Source organism: Ahaetulla prasina, chromosome 1 (assembly GCF_028640845.1).
Source record: "Ahaetulla prasina isolate Xishuangbanna chromosome 1, ASM2864084v1, whole genome shotgun sequence".
NCBI lineage: Eukaryota > Metazoa > Chordata > Lepidosauria > Squamata > Colubridae > Ahaetulla > Ahaetulla prasina.
In genome coordinates this window covers 371,420,084-371,441,909 of record NC_080539.1, presented here as the reverse complement: position 1 = coordinate 371,441,909, position 21,826 = coordinate 371,420,084, and the positions used below count along the sequence as shown (strand labels likewise).

The 21,826-nt window shown below is 44.3% G+C and overlaps 1 protein-coding gene across 1 annotated transcript in view; it reads right to left on the bottom strand.

Annotated features, from left to right (window-relative positions):
• The window catches only part of PTPRS (protein tyrosine phosphatase receptor type S), a 291,141-nt gene that overhangs the window by 175,811 nt on the left and 93,504 nt on the right, over window positions 1-21,826 (bottom strand). The gene's annotated exons all lie outside the window — the stretch shown is intronic.

The following is a 21,826-nucleotide window of genomic DNA, read 5'->3' as shown; positions in this document are numbered from 1 at the left end:
CTGTCTGTCTGTCTATCTATCTATCTATCTATCTATCTATCTATCTATCTATCTATCTACCTACCTACCTACCTACCTATCATCTTTCGATCTGTTTATCATTAATCATGTATCTCTCTCTATCATCTATCTATCTATCTACCTCCCTCCCCCCAAGAGCAGCTCATAATATCTCAGGCTAGAGAAACAACGCCGTGCCTCCCATTGGCTGGCGGTGACGTCGTGCCCCCAAAAGCTTCATTCCCATCTAAGCCCCCTTTTCCTGGCCTGAGCCCACCCTGCTTAACTTCACCAATTAATTAATCTAGCAAGGAAGGGAGGTGAGGGGGGGGGCTTTCAACAGGCAGGGTGTCCATTATGATGAGTGTGGGCAGTGTTCAGGAAGGCTTACAACCCCCCCCGCTTATGACCTCAGCCTTTCTAATTAAGCAAAAATCTTAATCTGGTGCAAAAATTCCTCCGAGTTTAATTAACACCAAACCCAGCGTGGCTGGGGACAGGATCGGATTCGGGGGTGCGGTTGGCGGGCAAACGGGCTTTCCCAGAGGGGGGAAGGGCCCAATTATTCAAGTGGCCCAAGAGATGGGCGCTCTGTTGCCTCTGTTTGTGGACAACCACAATAACAAAAAAGCGGAACCCGTTGCTTCCTTGGATGTAGTCGGTGGAGTTCTCGGCAAGGAGCATCGGTCAGCCAACAAAGCCCATCAGCCAAGCCTGATGGGAGCTGGAGTTCAGGAACGTATACAAGCAGAGAAACTGAATTGAGCTTGGTTGTCTTCTTGCAGATGTCTCATTACCCAACGAGGTAACATCATCAGTGCTAGAAGGGAGTAGGGTTTATGGGGGGGGGGAGAAGAGGAGGAGAACTGTAGGATCCTTAGTGCTCTCTGAGCTTGGTTGTTTTCCTTCAGACATCTCACTACCTAAATAGGTAACATCAGCAGTGCTAGAAGGGAATAAGGAGGAGGAGGAGGAGGAGGAGGAGGAGGAGGAGGAGGAGGAGGAGGAGGAGGAGGAGGAGGAGGAGGAGGAAGAGGAGGAGGAGGAAGAGGAGGAAAACAGCAATGACTGTGGGATCCTTGGTCCTCTCTGAGCTTGGTTGTTTTCCTTCAGACATCTCACTACCTAAATAGGTAACATCAGCAGTGCTAGAAGGGAATAAGGAGGAGGAGGAGGAGGAGGAGGAGGAAGAGGAGGAAAACAGCAATGACTGTGGGATCCTTGGTCCTCTCTGAGCTTGGTTGTTTTCTTTCAGACATCTCACTACCTAAATAGGTAACATCAGCAGTGCTAGAAGGGAATGAGGAGGAGGAGGAGGAGGAGGAGGGGGAGGAACAACATAACAATGACTGTGGGATCCTTGGTCCTCTCTGAGCTTGGTTGTTTTCTTTCAGACATCTCATTACCCAAATAGGTAACATCAGCAGTGCTAGAAGGGAAGGAGGAGGAGGAGGAGGAGGAGGAGGAGGAGGAAGAGGAGGAACACAGCAATGACTGTGGGATCCTTGGTCCTCTCTGAGCTTGGTTGTTTTCTTTCAGACATCTCACTACCTAAATAGGTAACATCAGCAGTGCTAGAAGGGAATAAGGAGGAGGAGGAGGAGGAGGAGGAGGAGGAAGAAGAAGAGGAGGAACACAGCAATGACTGTGGGATCCTTGGTCCTCTCTGAGCTTGGTTGTTTTCTTTCAGACATCTCACTACCTAAATAGGTAACATCAGCAGTGCTAGAAGGGAATAAGGAGGAGGAGGAGGAGGAGGAAGAGGAAGAGGAGGAGGAGGAACACAGCAATGACTGTGGGATCCTTGGTCCTCTCTGAGCTTGATTGTTTTCTTTCAGACATCTCACTACCTAAATAGGTAACATCAGCAGTGCTAGAAGGGAATGCGGAGGAGGAGGAGGAGGAAGAGGAGGAGGAGGAAGAAGAGGAGGAACACAGCAATGACTGTGGGATCCTTGGTCCTCTCTGAGCTTGGTTGTTTTCTTTCAGACATCTCATTACCCAAATAGGTAACATCAGCAGTGCTAGAAGGGAATAAGGAGGAGGAGGAGGAGGAGGAGGAGGAGGAGGAGGAGGAGGAGGAGGAAGAGGAAGAGGAGGAGGAGGAACACAGCAATGACTGTGGGATCCTTGGTCCTCTCTGAGCTTGATTGCTTTCTTTCAGACATCTCACTACCTAAATAGGTAACATCAGCAGTGCTAGAAGGGAATGAGGAGGAAGAGGAAGAGGAAGAGGAGGAGGAGGAGGAGGAGGAGGAGGAGGGGGAGGAACAACATAACAATGACTATGGGATCCTTGGTCCTTTCTGAGCTTGGTTGTTTTCTTTCAGACATCTCACTACCTAAATAGGTAACATCAGCAGTGCTAGAAGGGAATAAGGAGGAGGAGGAGGAGGAGGAGGAAGAGGAGGAAAACAGCAATGACTGTGGGATCCTTGGTCCTTTCTGAGCTCGGTTGTTTTCTTTCAGACATCTCATTACCCAAATGGGTAACGTCCTCAGTGTTACAAGGAAATGGGGTTTACTCACTATCTATAGAGAGTAGCTTGCCCTGCCGGTGTTGGTAGGAATCTTTTTCACAATCCAGGAACTAACAAGCAGTAAACATCAGTCTAATGAAGGAACCAACAAGAACACTCCCACAGAGAGCAAACTCTACCCACCACCCCCACCCCTTCCAGCACTGATGATGTTACCTAGTTGGGTAATGAAATATCTGCAAGCAAACAATCAAGCTCAGAGAACACCAGAGAGTCTGCAATGCAATTTATTCCTGTGTTTAGAAATTAACACTAGACTAGACTAATAACCAAGCCATTAAACAAAACCCCAATCAAGGAATTGCCAACACAGACAAACAATCAAACAGTAATCATCAGTTTAATCGAGGAACCACCAAGAAGACAGAGAGCAAAGCTCATTCTGTTTTAGAACTGGTGAGGTTACCTCGCTGGGTCATGAAACGTTTGCAATAAATCAACTAAGCTCAGAGAACACCAAAGTCCTCACAGTCCTTCCTTCTCCTTCTCCTCCACTCCACACCATTCTAACACGGATGATGTTACGGAGTTAGAATAGAATAACAGAGTTGGAAGGGACCTTGGAGGTCTTCTAGTCCAACCCCCTGCTTAGGCAGGAAACCCTACACCAGAAAAATGGTTATCTAATCTCTTCTTAAAAACTTCCAGTGTTGGAGCATTCACAACTTCTGCAGGCAAGTTGTTCCACTGGTTAATTGTTCTAACTGTCAGGAAATTTCTCCTTAGTTCTAGGTTGCTTCTCTCCTTGATTAGTTTCCACCCATTGCTTCTTGTTCTACCCTCAGGTGCTTTGGAGAATAGTTTGACTCCCTCTTCTTTGTGGCAACCCCTGAGATATTGGAAGATGGCTATCATGTCTCCTCTAGAACTTCTTTTCATACTAGACACACCCAATTCCTGCCACTATTCTTGATATGTTTTAATCTCCAGTCCCCTAATCATCTTTGTTGCTCTTCTCTGCACTCTTTCTAGAGTCTCAACATCTTTTTTACATCGTGGCGATCAAAACTGAATGCAATATTCCAAGTGTGGCCTTACCAAGGCATTATAAAGTGGTATTAACACTTCACATGATCTTGATTCTCTCCCTCTATTTATGCAGCCCAGAACTGTGTTGGCTTTTTTGGCAGCTGCTGCACACGGTTGGCTCATATCTAAATGGTTGTCCACTAGGACTCCAAGATCCCTCTCACAGGTACTACTATTGCGCAAGGTACCACATATACTGTACCTGTGCATTTGGTTTTTCCTGCCTAAATGTAGAACCTTACTTTTTTCACCACTGAATTTCATTTTTTTCAGATAGCGCCCAATGTTCAAGTCTGTCAAGATCCTTCTGTATCTTAAGCCTATCTTCCAGAGTGTTGGCTATTCCTGTTGGGTTATGAAACATCTGCAAGAAAACAACTAAGCTCAGAGAACATCAAGGACCTCACAGTCCTCCTTCTCCTCCACTCTATACCCTTCTAGCACTGATGATGTTACCTAGTTGGGTCATGAAACGTCTGCAAGAAAACAACCAAGCTCAGAGGGCACCAAGATCTCCAAAACTCTCTCATTCTATGAATGTCTCAACAATCACGGGACACTTCACTCTTGTGTTGGTCTACTCCCACCCCACCCCCCATTCTCTTCCTGCAATTTCTTCTGCGTTGGAATGTGACGTGGAATCAGGAACACTCTTCTGTGTCTCCAGAGGGACTGCCTCTGACCACGTCCACCAAGATCTAATGGTCACGAATGAATGGACACCTCAAGTCAATGGGAATGGACGCCTTACGCACGGTCACTCACGCCCTCGTCACTTCCCGCCTGGACTATTGCAATGCTCTCTACATGGGGCTCCCCTTGAAGAGCACCCGGAGGCTCCAGTTAGTCCAGAATGCGGCCGCGCGGGTGATAGAGGAAGCACCGCGTTGCTCCCATATAACACCTATCCTGCGCGGCCTACACTGGCTACCGGTAGTCTTCCGGGTGCAATTCAAGGTCTTGGTTACCACCTTTAAAGCGCTCCATGGCTTAGGACCGGGATACCTTCGAGACCGCCTTCTGCCGCCGATTGCCTCCCAACGACCTGTGCGCTCCCACAGAGTGGGCCTCCTCAGGGTGCTGTCGACCAAACAATGTAGGTTGGCGACCCCCAGGGGGAGGGCCTTCTCTGTGGCGGCACCAGCCCTGTGGAACGAGCTTCCTCCGGGATTACGACAACTCCCCGACCTCCGGACCTTCAGATGGGAACTGAAGACTCTATTATTTCAGCGCATTGGACTAGCCTAAGAATAAAATGTTTTAGCAAATTTTAATGGGGTTTTTACTGGTTTTACTATTTTAGTGATCAGGCCATGATAATATTTAGTCTTAACTGGGTTTTAATGCTTATTTATTATATTGTTTTAATATGCCTGCGAACCGCCCTGAGTCCTACGGGAGATGGTGCGGTATATAAGTATGATTAATAAATAAATAAATAATAAAATGGATATAGGCCCAACCTTAAGGACAGAGAAGGAATGAGTGAGACACTAATAAGAGGGGTCTTCGAAAAAACGATGATGCAAGGAAGGGTGAGAAAGAAACTCAAGATAAGTCTCTCTTGATCTTCCTTTGTATAAGATGAGGCAGAGAGAAACTCAAAGGAGCTATCAAGATTTGGGAATTGTCCCCTACGACAGGGGTCTCCAATCTTGGCTACTTTAAGCCTGGAGGACTTCAACTCCCAGAATACCCCAGCCAGCAAAGGCCAAGGTTGGAGACCCCTGCTGTGCCCTATTTCCTGATCTGGCCTACCTTGCAAAGCTGGCAATACAGGGAGTCCTCGACTTACGACCACAACTGAGCCCAATATTTTTATGTTGCTAAGTGAGGCATTTTTTTGCCCCCTTTTGCCACCTTTCTTGCCACAGTTGTTAAGTGAATCACTTCAGTTGTTAAGTGAATATTGGCTTCCTCGTTGGCTTTGCTTATCAGAAGGTTGCAAAAAGGGATCGCGTGACCCCGGGACACTGCAACTGTCATAAGTACATGCTAATTGCCAAGCGTGTGGATTTTGATCATGTGATCACGGGGATGCGGCAACGGTCCTAAGTGTGAAAAACGGTCATAAGTCACTTTTTTTCCAACGCTTTATTTGTTTCGTTTATATAACATGTAAAAATTCAATTTCAATCAAACTGTGTGTTGTCGGGGTACAATTATTTTTAGGCACTCATAATTAAGATGTAATAATATATTAATAACATTAATACTATAATAACAATAATATTTAACTTATTTACTTTAACAAATCTCCTTTATCCTTTTTATATCCCCATATTTCTAACTTCTGTTTTTATTATCTAACCGTTGGTAAAACCGGTCCCTTATCAAGAAGTTTCTTTTTCCTTAATTGTAAGTGTTAATTTATCCATCTCTGCACATTCTAATATTTTCTTAATTAGACTCTCAACTGTCGGGATCTCATTGTTTTTCCATTGTTGTGCAAATACAATTCTGGCTGCAATTAATACACGTAAAATCAAATATATATTCCTTTTATCGTATTTTTCTGGCAGGATGCCCAATTAAATTTTTCTGATTTCAAGTCTATATGCTGCTTTATCATTCTTCCAACCAAGTATGTTATTTTCTTTCAATATTTTTAAGCTTTTGGGCATGTCCACCTCATATTCACATGTCCACAGGACATCACCCTGCTAAACAAATAATTCCCTCAACACTGTCAAACTATTTACTAAATCTGCACTACTATTAATCTTCTCATCATTCCTATCACCCATCTCCTTCCACTTATGACTGTAAATTTGTTGCTTGTATCCTTACGATTTATAATGTAATTGATTGTTTCCTGATTGCTTATTTGTAGCCTATGACTATCATTCAGTGTTGTATCATTAAGTGTTAAATTTGTACCCTGTGACTATCATTAAGTGTTGTAAGTGTTGTACCTTGATGAAGGTATCTTTTCTTTTATGTACACTGAGAGCATATGCACCAAGACAAATTCCTTGTGTGTCCAATCACACTTGGCCAATAAAAAAATTCTATTCTATTCTATATGATAATAGGAACCAAGTATCTGGTTCCAACATTTAGCGGATCTATCTTTAAACATTTTTGCCGGTCTTGTTGGTGCAAAATGCCATCCATAAAACGTTTTATACAAATTTTCTTTATATGCGGTTGACATGGTTAATTTAACATTTCTATCTCTGCCATTTATCCAGTTCTATTGCATATCCAAAGTTTTTAATCCAAACTATCATTTATCTCCTTTACCTGCTCGCTTTCCAGTTTGATACTTAATAAGTAGCTATATATTTTCTTTATCAGGTTTCATCCTTTCCAGTTAATATCTTGTCCAGTTCTGTTAATTCTTTATTAAAACCATACATTTTAGCATCTTTCTCGTATCGAGATTGTATCTGCATTTGCGGCCACCATGCGATGTCCATCCCTTGACTACAAAGTTCTTGCAATAGTTTTTTCGCTCCCCTTTTTCATTCAGAATATCTTTCTATCTTACATTTTTTTCCCATTTTAATAACATTAGGATGTATCAATGCTTCCATTGTGGAAAGCCAAACTGTCATTTTCAGATAATGTTGTTCTTTAATTTTAACCCATACTGATAACAATGCATTTCTAATATAGTGTCTTTGAAAATAGCTGTGTATCTTATTCTTCCCATACCATAAAAAAAGCAGTGTAATTTTAAATGGTCACTAAACGAACTGTCATAAACCAAGGACTGCCTGTTGAGTTTCCTCCTATCAAAACAGCAATGTGGGCCCTGCATATTAATTACAACTGTAGGTCCTCCTACAGTTCTCCATTCCTCTGTAAACAACAAAATACCTTATCCCACTAGACTTGAAATCCTGGGCTTGGAAAACTTGGAACTCCGTCGTCTTCGGCAAGACCTAAGTTTAACTCACAGAATCATCTATTGTAATGTCCTTCCTGTGAAAGACTACTTCAGCTTTAATTGCAATAATACAAGAGCAACCAATAGATTTAAACTTAATGTCAACCGCTTTAATCTAGATTGCAGAAAATATGACTTCTGTAACAGAATCATCAGTGCTTGGAATACTTTACCAGACTCTGTGGTCTCTTCTCATAATCCTAAAAGCTTTAACCAAAAACTTTCTACTATTGACCTCACCCCATTCCTAAGAGGACCATAAGGGGCGTGCATAAGCGCACAAACGTGCCTACCGTTCCTGTCCTATTGTTTTTCTTTTCTTCTTCCTATATATATATATATATATATATATATATATATTTGTTTTCTGAGGTTTTCACGGGTGTTTGTATATAGGTCTTTGGTTGTTCGGGTTTTCTCCCGTGTAAAATTGGAAGTGTCTTGGCGACGTTTCGACGAAGTCTCATTCGTCATCTTCAGGCTTCAGCTTCGTGCTTCTGGGAGCAATGTGTGATCGCAGCTGTTTCTTCTTTTAACTTTTCTGGGAGTGTTTCTGGGAGCACGAAGCTGAAGCCTGAAGATGACGAATGAGACTTCGTCGAAACGTTGCCAAGACATTTCCAATTTTACACGGGAGAAAACCCGAGCAACCAAAGACCTACATACAAACACCCGTGAAAACCTCAGAAAACAAATATAAATATAAATATAAATATATATATATATATATATATATATAGGTCTTTGGTTGTTCGGGTTTTCTCCCGTGTAAAATTGGAAGTGTCTTGGCGACGTTTCGACGAAGTCTCATTCGTCATCTTCAGGCTTCAGCTTCGTGCTTCTGGGAGCAGTGTGTGATCGCAGCTGCAACACAGATTAAACTGAGCACAAACAAGCCCCCACCAACACAGGACACACCCCCAGCCAATCAGAGCACAAAACCCCACCCATCCAATCAGAGCACAGCCAAGCTCCCACCCAATCAGTTCAAATCCCCACTAGCAGTTAAAAGGAAGAAACAGCTGCGATCACACACTGCTCCCAGAAGCACGAAGCTGAAGCCTGAAGATGACGAATGAGACTTTGTCGAAACGTCGCCAAGACACTTCCAATTTTACACGGAGAAAACCCAACAACCAAAGACCTATATACAAACACCCGTGAAAACCTCAGAAAACAAATATATATATATATATATATATATATATATATATATATAGGTCTTTGGTTGTTCGGGTTTTCTCCCGTGTAAAATTGGAAGTGTCTTGGCGACGTTTCGACGAAGTCTCATTCGTCATCTTCAGGCTTCAGCCGTGCTTCTGGGAGCAGTGTGTGATCGCAGCTGCAACACAGATTAAACTGAGCACAAACAAGCCCCCACCAACACAGGACACCCCCCCAGCCAATCAGAGCACAAAACCCCACCCATCCAATCAGAGCACAGCCAAGCTCCCACCCAATCAGTTCAAATCCCCACTAGCAGTTAAAAGGAAGAAACAGCTGCGATCACACACTGCTCCCAGAAGCACGAAGCTGAAGCCTGAAGATGACGAATGAGACTTCGTCGAAACGTCGCCAAGACACTTCCAATTTTACACGGAGAAAACCCAACAACCAAAGACCTATACAAACACCCGTGAAAACCTCAGAAAACAAATATATATATATATATATATATATATATATATATATATATATATAGGTCTTTGGTTGTTGGGTTTCTCCGTGTAAAATTGGAAGTGTCTTGGCGGCGTTTGACGAAGTCTCATTCGTCATCTTCAGGCTTCAGCTTCAGCCTGAAGATGACGAATGAGACTTTGTCGAAACGTCGCCAAGACACTTCCAATTTTACACGGAAAAACCCGAACAACCAAAGACCTATATACAAACACCCGTGAAAACCTCAGAAAACAAATATATATATATATATATATATATATATATATATATATATATATATATATATATATATATACACCGTATATACTCGAATATAAGCCGATCCGAGTATAAGCCGAGGTCCCCAATTTTACCCCAAAAACTGGGGTAAACTGGGGACTCGAGTATAAGCCGAGGGTGGGAAATGAGGCACCTACCGGTTGAAACCCTCCTCCTCAGCTGAGAAGGCTGGCGGCTCCCCGCCCTCTCACTGCACCGGCAGGGCTTCAGTCCGGTAAAATGTGAAAAAAAAAAAAAAAACTCGAGTATAAGCCGTATATACTCGAGTATAAGCCGAGGGGCTTAAAAAAAAAAAAACTTGAGTATAAGCCGTATAGACCCGAGTATAAGCCGAGGGGACGTGTTTCAGCACAAAAAATGTGCTGGAAAACTCGGCTTATACTCGAGTATATACGGTATATATATATATGTAGGTCTTTGGTTATTCGGGTTTTCTCCCGCGTAAAATTGGAAGTGTCTTGGCGACGTTTCGACGAAGTCTCATTCGTCATCTTCAGGCTTCAGCTTCGTGCTTCTGGGAGCAATGTGTGATTGCAGCTGTTTCTTCCTTTTTAACTGCTAGTGGGGGTTTGAACTGATTGGGTGGGAGCTTAGGATGGTGGATATTTTTTTTCTGCACAAACCAAAAAAAAATAATATCCACCATCCTAAGAAACCCCAAAGACAAAATTGAGTTAGAAAATCAAGGAGTATATGAAATCCCATGCACCGCCTGCCCCACCACATACATCGGACAAACCAACAGAAGAATAAGTGCACGCATTGAAGAACACAAGAACTCATTCAAAAAAGAGGAACCAACTTCTTCCCTGGTCCAACACTTTAAAGTCACAGGACACGATATTGACTTTAAAAAGACCAGAACTATCGCCAAAACTGAACACTTTAACAACAGAATAATCAGAGAAGCCATCGAGATAGAAAAACGCCCACACAGCATGAACAAACGAGATGATACCTCCCGCCTACCAGCCATTTGGAAACCTGCCCTTATTGACAAACGTGTCCCTAACACGAGGAATGACACCAGACCCACACTCACGAGGTCCACACAGGATGTCACCACCACACATCCACCCAGAAAGCACACCCAAACCCACACTGATCAGGAAGCACGACCAAGGACCAGAAGCCAGACCGCAGCTGCAACATTAGCCATTTCAAACCCCTCCAATCCATACATGCAGCAGACTGACACCCACTACGAAGATGTAGCACAACCACGAACACGAAGCCAAACAGCAGCAGTGCAGCTCACTAGCTCAGATCCCCCTGCAACTCAGACTAATTTGAGCACAACCAAGCCCCCACCCAAACAGGACACACCCCCAGCCAATCAGAGCACAAAAAAACCCACATCCAATCAGAGCACAGCCAAGCTCCCACCCAATCAGTTCAAACCCCCACTAGCAGTTAAAAAGGAAGAAACAGCTGCAATCACACATTGCTCCCAGAAGCACGAAGCTGAAGCCTGAAGATGACGAATGAGACTTCGTCGAAACGTCGCCAAGACACTTCCAATTTTACGGAGGAGGAAACCCGAATAACCAAAGCCCTACCTACAAACACACATGAAAACCCCAGAAAACATATATATATATATATATATATATATATATATATATATATATATATATATATATATATATATATATATATATATATATATATATATATATATATGTGCTTATACCTTTATATACTATATAACCTTTCTGTATGATAGTTACATATATTGTTGTGAATAAATAAATAAAATAAATAAATAAATAAATTTTTTCTTTAGCTTGTTGGAATTAAGGCCCTTATAATAAGATGAGGCAGGATTCGATGCTCTAATGTGGGGTTTTTTTTTAAAGTGTTCAGAAAAAAAAAAAGAAAAAGAAAAGACGTCACCAACAATGTGATTTCTAGATTTTGTGATGGAATTTATATCTTCCCCATCAAAAAAGCAAAAAAAAAAAAAAAGAGAAAGAGAGAGAACGCAAAGGAAAGCTTACATCAGATAAAGTAAAATGAAAGATGAAATCAATAGAAGATAAGGCAAAATTAAATCCAATGGAAATTAACCATCCGCGATAAAAGTAGACGAAAGGTTAAAAAAAAGAATAATTTTAAACTAGAAAAGATAAACGGAACAATGTCTTTGGCAATACAAATGGACTCATTTGACTCAGCAGTTTTAGCTACAGCTTCAATTATTTCTCGATCTTGGCAACTTTAAGAGGAGTGGACTTCAACTCCCAGAATTCCCCAGCCAGCATGTTGTAAAGGCTAAGAAATACCGCTCTAGATCTTAAAATGGTTAGGGAGACCCAAGTGGGGGTCGTCAGATGGGGGTCAAAAAAGTCAAAATGGCGGCCCCCACAATATGATTGAAACCCTGCCTGCTTTTGACGGGTCATCTTCATGAAAAACCCAGAAGGGGTCTGCAAGATGGCGGCATCCATCTTGAATTTTTTTGAGCCTCGTCTCAGACACACCCCCCCCTAATTATTCTAAATCCCAAATTAACTCAGACTTCGTTTCTCTCCAGTGGGATCTTCCCTGCCTTTCCTTTTCAAAAATTTTATTGGCCAAGATTCTCTGCTTGGAGCAGCGTAGAAAAACGAAGACAGGTAGTCCGAAAGTTACGACGAATCCCCCCCCCCCCCAAAAAAAAATCAGTTATGGCCTGGATTCAAAGTTATAGGAGTCCGACCTTCCCATGGTCACGTGACATGCAGGCAACTGACCTGCATTTATAGCTATTCACAGTGATCCACAATCAACTGACCACAATTTAAATCAATCAATCAATCTATCTATCTATCTATCTATCTATCTATCTATCTATCTATCTATCTATCTATCTATCTATTTATCATTAATCATGTATATCTCTTCACCTCTCTCTTTATCTTCTGTTCATCTGTCTATCTAATATGTCTGTCTTTCTGTCTGTCTGTCTGTCTCTCTCTCTCTCTCTCATCTTTATCTGTTTATCATTCATCATGTATATCGCTCATCTATCTATCTATCTATCTATCTATCTATCTATCTATCTATCTATCTATCATGTATTAATCATGTATATCTCTCCACCTCTCTCTCTCTCTTTTGTTCATCTGTCTATCTATCATGTCTCTCTCTCTCTCTCATCTTTATCTGTTTATCATCAATCATGTATATCTCTCATCTATCTATCTATCTATTTATCTATCTATCTATCTATCTATCTATCTATCTATCTATCTATCTTCTCTCTCTCTCTCTCTCTCATCTTTATCTGTTTATCATCAATCATGTATATCTCTCATCTATCTATCTATTTATCTATCTATCTATCTATCTATCTATCTATCTATCTTCTCTCTCTCTCTCTCTCTCATCTTTATCTGTTTATCATCAATCATGTATATCTCTCATCTATCTATCTATCTATTTATCTATCTATCTATCTATCTATCTTCTCTCTCTCTCTCTCTCTCATCTTTATCTGTTTATCATCAATCATGTATATCTCTCATCTATCTATCTATTTATCTATCTATCTATCTATCTTCTCTCTCTCTCATCTTTATCTGTTTATCATCAATCATTTATATCTTGCATCTATCTATCTATCTATCTATCTATCTATCTATCTATCTATCTATCTATCTATCTATCTATCTATCTATCTATCTATCTATTTTCTCTCTCTCTCTCTCTCTCTCTCTCTCTCTCTCTCTCTCATCTATCATTGATCTATCTGTCTCTATCTATCTCTCTGTCTGTCTGTCTATCTATCTATCTATCTATCTATCTGTCTGTCTGTCTGTCTGTCTGTCTGTCTGTCTGTCTGTCTGTCTATCTATCTATCTATCTATCTATCCACCTACCGACCCATTTATTTTGCTAAAAACCATTTCCAACAACATCTGCCCATTGAGGACAAGGAGTTCAATAAACAGCTTCAGTTTCACTTAGCGACCATGGTGATTCACTTAATGACTGCTTCAAAAATGTCATAAAATCGAGTCAATCACATAACGGCCCACTTAATGACTGGCATGACGTAACAACCATAATTCCGGGCTCAACGACGGTTGTAAAAAAATGTCATAAAATCGAGTCGCTGACATCACAGCCCCCTTAACAACTGGCACGATTTAACAACGGTGGTCATAAATCAAGGGCTATCGCTAAGCAAACAGATCAACCCAAAGGTGCTTTTTTTCCTTATTTTTCTTTTGAAGACGTTTCGCTTCTCATCCAAGAAGCTTCTTCAGCTCTGACAAAGAGACCGACTAATGGTCTCCCACCCTTTCTAAAAAAAAGTCATGGCTTTTTGAATAAATGAACATTTTGCTTAAAAACTGGTTGGTGTCTTCTTCTTTTTTTTTTAACCAATGTATCACAAACAGGTCGATCGGTCTCCTTTGGCGCATAAAAACAAAAACAAAAACGGGGAGAGCGGATTTCGGTGGAAGAAAACACCGGCGGTTTGCAAATGCCCCTAAATTAAATTCCAGATCCTGCGGTCCCAAATGCATGCCTTGGCTTAGAATTTATTGCCTCTGCAAAACACGGCTGCAGCCTGCAAGGAGGGGCGGCGAGCGGCATTCAGGAAAGCAAAGCACCTGATTGAAAAATTGACCCCCATCCTTTCCCGTCCATAGGATGGAGAAGATATAAGAGGTGCCGCTCGGATGTATGTACGATGGACACGGGCAAGGAACACATATGTACGAACAGTGGACGAACGGGTGCTGCTAATCACGTGAAATATTACTACCGCTTTAAAAAACCTTAGTAAGGCCACACCTGGAATAACCGCAATTGATTTTGGTCACCATACTACAAAAAAGATGTAGAGACTTTGGAAAAAGTTCAGAGAAGAGCAACTAAGATGATTAAAGGCCTGGAAGCTAAACCATGGGAAGGACGGTTGCAGGATTTTTGAAGAATTAGGGGTGACGTGATAGCAGTATTCCAGTATTTGAGGGGCTGCCACAAAGAAGAGGGGGGTCAACTTATTCTCCATAGCACCTGAAGGCAGGAGAAGAAGCAATGGATGGAAACTAATCAAGGAGAGAAGCAACCTAGAACTAAGGACAAATTTCCTGACAGTTGGAACAATTAACCAGTAGAACTGCTTGCCACGAGAAGTTGTGAATGCTCCAACACTGGAAGCTTTTAAGAAGATGTTGGATAACCATTTGTCTGAAGTGATGTAGGGTTTGCTGCCTAAGCAGGGGGTTGGACTAGAAGACCTCCAAGGTCCCTTCCAACTCTGTGATTCTATTCTATTGTTCTATTGATGTTATTATCTTATTCTACTGCACCAAAGAGTTGGAAGTCAATACCTTTCCCCCCCCCACACACCTTCTTCTCTTCCCTTTTCCCTCCCGTTTTTCCTATTATTTGCTTTTGTATTTTTGGACTTTATATTGTAAACTAATTAAAAGGATTGACAAGGTAAATCGAGGACTACCTGTAATTATAAAGATAAAACCAACCCCAAATTTAGCTTATTCGGCATTTTGAAGTCAAAGGGTCTAATCAAGAGGCCCCATCGAGGGAGATTCAGAAGAGGGTTTTAAAAACAAATCTATTTTCTTATGCAAATTCCCAAATTGACATTCAGAAAGCAAGCGCGGACACTGGAATTACTTGATGATGCTCGGAAGAAGGTCATCATTTTTTCTCTCTACGTTTCTTTTTCCCCCCTTTCCCTCCCTTATTTTTTCCGATTATTTGGCTTTTGTATTTTTGCATTTTATATTATAAACCAAGGGTGTCAAACTCAAGGCCCAGGGGCCCAATCTGTCCTGCGGGGGACTTAGATCAGGCCCTGGAAACAGCGAAGGACTGGCCCACGATGCTTCTGCCAGTAAAAATGGAGCTCCGCTTTTACTGGCAGAGGGTTGCAGGGGGCCGTGGGAGCCGAAAACAGCGCTAAGGAGCCCGTTTTCCCGAACAGAGCGCTCGGGCCGCCACAGCCCCCCCCCGACACCAGTGACGTTGAGCTGGTCACGCCCACCCTAGTCCTGCCCATCCCGGGCCCCCGAGGTCAAACACAATCCTGAATGAAATCAAGTTTGACACCCATGTTATAAACTAATAAAAACTATAACAACCATTAGGACTTACGACCGTAATGGGCAGGCTTCCATTACAGTCCTCAATGGAACTACATCCACATGGAGGGAAGTATGCAGTGGAGTACCCCAAGGCTCTGTTTTAGGCCCAGTACTCTTCAACATCTTCATCAATGACTTGGACGAGGGGATAGATGGGGAACTCATCAAATTTGCAGATGACACCAAGCTGGCAGGAATAGCCAACACTCCAGAAGATAGGCTCAAGTTACAGAAAGATCTTGACAGACTTGAACATTGGGCGCTATCTAACAAAATGAAATTCAACAGTGAAAAAGTAAGGTCCTACATTTAGGCAAAAAAAAATAAATGCACAGGTACCATATATGTGGTACCTTGCTCAATAGTAGTAACTGTGAGAGGGATCTTGGAGTTCTAGTGGACAACCATTTAGATGTGAGCCAGCCGTATGCAGCAGCTGCCAAAAAAGCCAACACAGTTCTGGGCTGCATAAACAGAAAGATAGAATCAAGATCACGTGAAGTGTTAATACCACTTTATAATGCCTTGGTAAGGCCACACTTGGAATATTGCATTCAGTTTTGGTCGCCACGATGTAAAAAAAGATGTTGAGACTCTAGAAAGAGTGCAGAGAAGAGCAACAAAGATGATTAGGGGACTGGAGGCTAAAACATACGAAGATCGGTTGCAGGAACTGGGTATGTCTAGTTTAATGAAAAGAAGGACTAGGGGAGACACGATAGCAGCCTTCCAATATCTCAGGTGTTGCCCCAAAGAAGAGGGAGTCAAACTATTCTCCAAAGCACCTGAGGGTAGAACAAGAAGCAATGGGTGGAAACTAATCAAGGAGAGAAGCAACCTAGAACTAAGGAGACATTTCCTGACAGTTAGAGCAATTAACCAGTGGAACAACTTGCCTGCAGAAGTTGTGAATGCTCCAACACTGGAAATTTTTAAGAAAATGTTAGATAGCCATTTGTCTGAAATGATATAGAGTTTCCTGCCTGGGCAGGGGGTTGGACTAGAAGACCTCCAAGGTCCCTTCCAACTCTGTTATTATGTTATGTTATGTTACAGTTGCACATTGAAGGTTTGTAATGCACTCAAGAGGTAACGTGACTGCTTTCCTTGGCCCGATGACTTCCAGATCTATGCCAGAAGCTCTGGAGTGTTGGAAACTCACGTGCCAACAGGCACAGGGGATATAACCAGGGCGGGGACCGGCTGCCATTTACTCTCCGTTGCCTTCGCTGCGGCAACCCCTCTTGCTGTCCCCACACGCCTCCGTGCCACACTGCTTGTTCCCAGCTCTCTGAATGCCAAACCGTCGGCAGTCGGAGAGGATTTGAATGCCACCTCCTGTCGTGTGAATCCTTCAGTCTTGGCAACGGGCCAGCGGGATCCGACTCCTCTTCGGTCCCACCGTGCCCCGGGTGAGCGGCAACCTCATTTGCTAACCAGGAAGCCCCAGCAATTAACATGCCGCTTAATGAGGCCTTCCGAGCCCAGCATGGGTGTCGGGGAGAAACTGTGCGCGATAGCACGGCGTCGCCGCATAATGAGTGTGTAGCAGCTGGCTGGGGCAGCGTCCTCTTGTCAAGCGGTCCCCGCTTGGCTGACACTCGCCTGTTTGCCAACGCTAACGGAGCGGCAACGAGCGGGCCTTGCACACTCGCCGGGATCCCTCTGCGGATAAACTAGGCGTGCCATCTGGCTTGCGTGCCGATCCAGGGCTTGTTAAAGCATGGTTATCAGGAGACACCCCCCTTCCCCTCCTCTCTTTTCAACTCCGTCTCTTCTTCCGCATCGATATGATTCGATATGACCCTTGAGGTGCACCCGGAGACTTCAGTTGGTTCAGAATGCAGCCGCGCATTCGATAAAGGGAGCCACTCGTAGCTCCCATATAACACCGATCCTGCGCAGGTTGCACTGGCTACCTGTGGTTTTCCGAGTGCACTTCAAGGTGCTGGTTACCACCTTTAAAGCGCTCCATGGCATAGGACCGGGATATCTTCGGGACCGCCTTCTGTTACCACATGCCTCCCACCGGCTGGTACGCTCCCATAGAGAGGGTCTTCTCAGGGTGCCGTCAGCCAAACAGTGTAGGCTGGCGACCCCCAGGGGGAGAGCCTTCTCGGTGGGGGCACCTACCCTCTGGAATGAGCTTCCCCCAGGACTTCGACAACTTCCTGACCTCCGGACCTTTCGCCGCGAGCTGAAGACATATCTATTCTTCCGAGCAGGACTGGCTTAAATAGGGTTTTTAAGCATGGATTTTATTGGGGTTTATTTTATATTTTGTATTGTATTTTAAATTTAGGCCATATTGAATAAGTTTTTTAAATAGTGTTTTTATTGTAATATATTGTATTATTTTATCTGCCTGTTCACCGCCCTGAGTCCTTCGGGAGAAGGGCGGTATAAAAATTAAATTATTATTATTATTATTATATCTGTCTGTTTAGGAAACACCTGCTTCCCTGCGCCTTTGGGTCCATGAGAAGCACACCTGTTGGGTTGGAGGTGGCTTGCAATTGCTTTTGTGATGGCGCCTGGCTGTTTCATTATTATTTTTCGTGATTGTTAACTTTACGTACAGCTCATGAAGTAATTGTTTGTGGGGTTGTTTCTCGATGGAATGGGCAGAGGGAAGGACTTTGAGCAACCGGAGGAAGAACGGGCCACTGGGAGAAAGGAGAAGAACAGCCGAGGAAAAAGGCAGATAATAGACACCCGAGTCTGGGACGGAGCTGTAACGTGAGAAAACGATTTAGAGCAGCGGTCACCAACTGGTGGTCCATGGACCACTGGTGGTCCGCGAGAAAATTTTGGTGGTCCACAGAAAAATTATTTGCATTTTTAATATTGCACTAAATCAGGGGTCCTCAAACTCTGGCTCCTGGGATGGATATGTGCAGTGAACGCTTGTATTGCTGCAGAGAGTTTCCCCCTTTGGGGTCTTTTGTGCGGGTTGGAGGGGGACAGAAATTCCGTCTTGGGGTCTGCTTCAGCCTCTTGGTTTGGGGCTTTGGGCGAAGGCTGGAGGGAAGTGCCACTGGTGGCGAAGAGCCGGAGGGCCTCGTTCCAGTGGGACTGCATCATGGCCAGGAACTGGCTGACCATCTCAGCCCACTGAGCCTCCAGGCGCCGGTACCTGGCCTTGCACTCCCGCAGGTCTTTCCCCTGCTTGGAAAGCCTATGCTCCTAGTCCTCTGTGAGGTGCTTCTGCTGAGCCTCCTTCTCGGCCAGATCCAATCTGAACTGAGCTGTTTTGCCAACTCTTTCTCGTGGTGGCTGCTTAGCTCCAACAACTGCTTTCTGTTGGGGCCCTAAGGAGCCCGGGTGGGGAGGCGAGGAGTTGGCCACACCCACCCAGTCACATGACCACCTAGCCACGCCCACCCAGCCGATCATTAGGCAGATCGTATTAGCGGTCCACGGGATTTAAAATTATGAACTTAGTGGTCCCTGAGGGCCAAAAGGTCGGTGACCTCCTGATTTAGAGCAGAGTTCCACAACCTTTACGGGTTGGCAGCCCAAAGTGGGGAGGGAGGAAAGAGAAGATAATTTTGAGGGGAGGTGGGGCAGGCGCGTGTGAGTGCAGGCGTGCACACACACGTGACGTTTGTGGCGACACTCGCACAAGGGGGCCCGCCATGAGATTCTTGCACAAATGGGCCCACGAGAAGGTTTGTGTGTGTGTGTGTGTGTGTGTGTGTGTGTGTGTGGACGCAAAGGCCCACAACAATGCTTGTGTGAGTTGGGCTTGCATAAATGGGGCTGCAACCACCTGCGACAAGGCTCGTGTGAGTGGGGCTGTGAGTGGTTGTGATGACGCTCATGCGAGTGGGCCAGGCTGTCTGAGATGGTTGCAGCAACGCTTGCACGAACGGTGCCAGGCCTGCGCGCAAACGTGCTTGTACCCTCTGGTGGCCCAGTGGCGATTAGCCACGTCCCGGTAGTGTGCCGTGGCCCACAGCTTGCGGACCCCTAACTTAGAGGTTCTCATAAGGAGAGGGAGAAAGTGGGGGGCGGGGCTCACATTCAGACTTGCCAGATTCTGTTAAAGGTAGTCCTTGATCTACAACTTTTTGTTTAATCAACGTCTTCCAGTCTTGCCTTAGGCATGAAAGCCAGTTGGGCGACTTCGGGCCAGTCACCTGGAGACGGTGAGTTCTAGTCCAGGGGTCTCCAACGTTCGCAACTTTAAGACTTGTGGACTTCAACTCCCAGAGTTCCTCAGCCAGCAAAGCTGGGAGTTGAAGTCCACAAGTCTTAAAGTTGCCAAGGTTGGAGACCCCTGATCTAGCGCCACCTTTGCCACGAAGGTCAGACTTTGGACCAGCATTCTCTCTCAGTTCAACCCACCTCACAGGGTTGTCGTCATGGTGTGGAAAATCAGAAGAGGAAGGCGTATTCGATACGTTTGCCACTTTGAATTATTTATAAAATAGTAACGATGAAGCATGGGCGAAAGAAACCAGCGATCTCAGGAGAAAAACTAGATTTTTGTCAAACCCCCCCCCTCCATCCTCCTCTCTTTATGCAGTGCTTCTCCTCCTTCTGCCACCTGGAATGTGAACTGAACTCGGGGAACCAGGAAGCCCCCGTGCGCTGGAACATCAGGTGTGGGAGGTGGTTGGAGACGCAGAGGCAACGTGCCAGAGCGATGATGCTTCGAAGCCCAGATTGCAATCCTTCCACAGCTCTTTACATAGCCTGATTGCATCGTCTGGGCACAAGTGGGAAGGTATCGACACGCACGCTCGTTTTTTTTGTGTGTGTGTGTGTGCATAAAGCAGGGGCGTCCGCGGAAAAGAGCGGAAAACGGCATGATAGCAGCGTGGTCGCACGATCAAAACCTATCCTGCCTTATCACACGCCTTGGTATAAGGAGCGCAAAAAATCATGGGGGGCGGAGGAAGAGGAGGAGGAGGGAGCCAGTAGAAAGGGGACAAGGAGGGAGGGTCAGGAAAGACAGGGTCCGTGGGTTGGTGACCCTCACCCACTCTGAGTGCAATGAAAGAGTCTGACAGAGAGACAGTGGGCTAGATCAGGGGTCTCCAACCTTGGCCACTTTAAGACTTGTGGACTTCAACTCCCAGAATTCCCCAGCCAGCTTGCAACCTTGGCCACTTTAAGACTTGTGGACTCCAACTCCCAGAATTCCTCAGCCAGCTTCCAACCTTGGCTACTTTAAGACTTGTGGACTCCAACTCCCAGAATTCCTCAGCCAGCTTCCAACCTTGGCCACTTTTAAGACTTGTGGACTTCAACTCCCAGAATTCCTCAGCCAACTTGCAACCTTGGCTACTTTAAGACTTGTGGACTCCAACTCCCAGAATTCCACAAGTCTTAAAGTGGCCAAGGTTGGAGACTCCTGGGCTAGATGACCTTCTCCATCACAATTATAATGAGGACGTGTGATTTGCAAGATCTAGCCTAAGTCAGTCCCCCGGATCAGAGGTTCAATCTTCTAAGTTTTCGGATTCATGCTGGAGCCCATCCTTGGGAAATTTCTTACTCTCTCCAAAATGTGTGCTTTGGGCGGTTCTATGCCTAGTATTTATGTGGTGCCTTGTTGTGTGTGGCTTTTTAGTTGTTGATTGGGGTGTTCATGGCTGGTTATTAAGTCGAGTCTATGATCCTATCACTTCCAAAGTCCCTTCCAACCTTAGAAATCTATGATTATCTGACCTCCAAGGTCCCTTCCAACCCAAGAAATCTATGATCTCCAAGGTCCCTTCCATCCATAGGAGTCTATGATTATCTGACCTCCAAAGTCCCTTCCATTCATAGGAGTCTCTGTTTCTATGACCTCCCTGTTTCTATGATCTCCAAGGTCCCTTCCAACCCTAGGAATCTATGTTTAGCTGACCTCCAAAGTCCCTTCCATCCACAGGAGTCTATTATTATCTGACCTCCAAGGTCCCTTCCAACTCTAGAGATCTATGGTTCTATGACCTCCACTCCAAGGTCCCATCCAACCTTAGGAGTCTATGATTTTATGACTTTCAAATCCCTTCCAACTTTGGGATATCTTAAAATGGCCAAGCTGGAGAAACAAGGCAGTAAATGCAAACATCCCTTGTGATGTCTTGGGTTAGTGTCTGATGGTAGCAATTTGGTATAAAATCCATCTGTGCAAATTTACCGTTCTATCTTCCCCCTTGGGAAAGAAAAGGGGAGGAGCGGATCATAATGGCCAATTATAACTTTCAATGTGGCTTCCAACTACAGATAAAACTACATCAAAAAAATACAGACCTACTACACCCCATTCTGAGCTGCAAACATATAAATATTTACTCTGA